Here is a 2,966-nt window from a genome sequence, read left to right on the forward strand (position 1 = left end):
TTCATGCCCTGGTAGGACAAGTGACCAAGGAGGGCTTCAGGGAACAGGTGATGATGGATGAGCTAAATCTTAACGCAAGAGTCTAATTTTCCCAGGTGGCTGGAAGGAGAAAGGGTGTTTTAGTTGAGGGAATAGCATGGACAAAGAGATGGGGTTTTGAGAAAATAGTGTTTATGGGAATGGGAATGTTGTGGATGGTTGATGTGCCAGGACACAAAATGGAGAGGTTGGAGATGACCCTGGAAAGAGGCCAAGCCCAGGTAGTAAAGTACCTTATTTACTGTTAAGGAGAGTGAATCTCTCCTGTGGCCCAAAAGAAAAGGATTGCTGAATATAAAGCCAATGTCACCAACCAGAAATTCTCAAGGGAGTCCTGGAGTCTAAAAGGGCGTCTGATTGGGAATAAAGAAAGTTCCTGCAAATGACAGATGAAACAAGCACCTTGAAGTTCAGTTTAGTCCCAACACTCCTGCTCACCCCTGCCGCTCCTCACAATTTGCTTCTGCTTCTTTACTCCAGGTTAAGATAGAGACTCTTCCATTGCAGGTTTGAGTGCTGTCCTCTCCTCCCTGGCCTGACATGTGAGACTAGCACCAAGCCAGACCTCCAAGACCAGGTTTGGAGAAGACTGAGAATCCCCAGACCACTCTGTTAGCTCATTGGCACAGGGAAAGTACTTCAGCCGCTCTTCACAGAGGACTCCCTCCTCCCTCCATTAACAGGCTAAGGTTAACAGCACTTTTTCCTTGGGGTTTAGAGCACAGGAGGGAGCCTGCCAGGGACTAGGCTTTGCAGAGGAGGCCCCAGTGGGACAGTGCAACACACCTTCACACCCCCAAGAAGGCAACGTGTCCTGGGCCTCAGGTGAGTGACTCCTGACCTTCTCTGCCCCTGGTCTCTCCAACCTGTAACAGAGGGATTGTGACTGCTTGTGACATTTTCACATCACAGTTTCCAAATGCTGGGGAAATCTGAGGCATCAGAGACGTACTCCCTGGGCGGTGGTATTTACCTCCAAATGAGAAGGAGGCAGATGCCAGCCCAAGCACGTACACAGGTAACTTCACCCTCTCCTCAACGACCTCAGCGGGCGCGCTAGACCTGCCCCACACCGGGGTGCTAAGCCTCCCGCTCGTCCTAACTGCAGACCCAAAACCATCCTTAATTAAGTTCTTACCTGCCCGCTGCCAGGTGTGCCCTTCAGCAGGACAGTGTTAATTCCAGCCTCCGGGAGCAGGGATCCAGCCCCCTTTCCGGGCACGTCTGCTCTCGCGCTCAGCCCCTACCTGGAAACCCCCTCCTGCGCCCCACGGCCCCCCTTCCTGTGGATGGGGGAGTTGCCTGTTACGCTGCCGCTGCCGGGAAGTTCACTCACGTCCAGCGCCCACCCAGGCGAGCCCCGCAAGTATATAAGGACCGCGGAGAGCGAGCGGGACAAGGCGGCGCGAAGGAAGAGAAAGAGGGGAAGAAAAGTGACCGAGAGGCCGCCGAGCATCCTCGCCCCGGCGCAGCGGGAGTCGCCCGAGAGCAGCCTCCCCGCGACAGGTAGGGGCGCAACGGCGCGGAACCTCGCTCTTATTCCCGGACCCCTTGCCCCTGGGGCCTCGGGATGCTCTCGCCCAGCTCCGATCTCAGAGGTATCTTTGACTTGCCGCGGCCCTGAGTTCTTTGAAAACTTTCTGTACTGGGTGCAGCGTGGGAATCCGCCGGCAGCGGGGCGGCGAAGCCCAGCCTCTGGACGGTGGGAGAGCGGCTGCGACGGCTGAAAGTGGTGCCTTCCACGAGCTGGCAGCCACATCTCCCCCGGGGAGGGGGGCTGCTAGGGCCCCTGAGACTCCTACCGCGTTCTGGGGAGATCTCGGGAGACCTAGTCTTTCGGGTTTTCTTCTGATTTTCTGGGTAGGTGTCACTTCTTAAAAGATACCATATGATGTTGGAAATGGGGGCAGAAGAGACGAGGCTAAAAGTCACAATAAACTCCCTGCATTCCAGACTTTTTTGGATTCAAGTTTCTGAATCCGCGTTTCCCTGTCCGCCTCAGCGCACCCGACGGGGCCGCGCTCTGATACAGACATGGCCTCCTCTACGAAAAGCAGCTGGTGTTAAAAAGAGGTGGCCCGGATGGGAACTGTCCACGGTCCTGAACCACCCCGTCTCTTCCCTCAGTAGGACCTCAGAATGGACCTTCTATCTCGCAAACCCTAGATTGCAGGGCAGAAGCGGCCGTAGGAGCCGATGGAAGCTCAGGCAAGATGGAGACTCAGGCAAGGTGGGTTCCCAGTGAGGGAGAGAGAGTCTGCAGGGCATTTGGATTCCCCAAATTCTTCCTGAATAAATGGTGAGGTGGTGGTTCCCACAGAATGGCTGGAAGGAGCCAAGGAAAGTAAATGTGTGCATTTGTTCTGTCCATTGTTGAGATACGTACAGACTATGGCTTATGTAATGACTTAATGTTCCTTTGACATTCTGTTTTAGGACTTGATACGTGTGTATCATGGTGCAAGGACAAAGCTCTGTGCCTCTGTTCCTCTAATCTTTACAGAGGGCATGGCCAGTGTGCAATTTTATAGTAACAAACAAAATGTTTTGGGTGGTGCGGGAGGGAGGGACTGGGAGTTTGGGGTTAGCAGATGTAAACTATTATATACAGGATGGCTAAACAACAAGGTCCTACTGTAGAGCACAGGGAACGATGTTCAGGATCCTGTGATAAACCATAATGAAAAAGAATACTTTAAAAATAAAATAAAATTTAAAAAAAACAAAAAAAGTTTTGTTTAGCTCATAGAGAATTCACCTACACAAATGAATTTCTAATAAGTGTAGTTCTATTATAAAGTTAATGTCAAGATTAGCAAATTCCAAATTTCTACTTATTTTTCCAAGCTTTCAATTATTGGACACTCCCTACTTACAGAAAGCACACTTGACAGCTCCCCCTTACTTTATTGCTTTAAAAAATAACA

General features: G+C 51.5%; 1 protein-coding gene across 1 annotated transcript in view; it reads left to right on the forward strand.

Moving 5' to 3' along the window:
- Positions 1–1,442: 1,442 nt before the first annotated feature.
- The window catches only part of POMC (proopiomelanocortin), a 7,538-nt gene continuing 6,014 nt past the window's right edge, over positions 1,443–2,966 (forward strand). The window contains exon 1 of the mRNA XM_029232218.1: positions 1,443–1,545. The gene's annotated coding sequence lies outside the window, so the exon portion shown is untranslated. The remainder of the gene's footprint in view (positions 1,546–2,966) is intronic.

Source organism: Monodon monoceros, unplaced genomic scaffold (assembly GCF_005190385.1).
Source record: "Monodon monoceros isolate NGI ecotype Baffin Bay Population unplaced genomic scaffold, NGI_Narwhal_1 Super_Scaffold_19, whole genome shotgun sequence".
NCBI lineage: Eukaryota > Metazoa > Chordata > Mammalia > Artiodactyla > Monodontidae > Monodon > Monodon monoceros.